Genomic DNA, 209 nt, shown 5'->3' on the forward strand with positions numbered 1-209 from the left:
ATAATCACAACCTTTTTTTTTTTTTTCATTTTATCATAATAACGAAACACTAAATTGTGACATAATAAAACAAAAATTGCACCCTTTAGGATAATCATGCCTTAAAAAAAAAGAAATATAACAATAAAATAAAGCTGAATAATCAACTTACAATAATTGCAATTATAATGTCATGAAAATACCAGCAATCCTTTACCTTTTACGTAAAA

The sequence above is a fragment of the Arachis ipaensis genome, chromosome B10, assembly GCF_000816755.2.
Source record: "Arachis ipaensis cultivar K30076 chromosome B10, Araip1.1, whole genome shotgun sequence".
Classification (NCBI taxonomy): domain Eukaryota; kingdom Viridiplantae; phylum Streptophyta; class Magnoliopsida; order Fabales; family Fabaceae; genus Arachis; species Arachis ipaensis.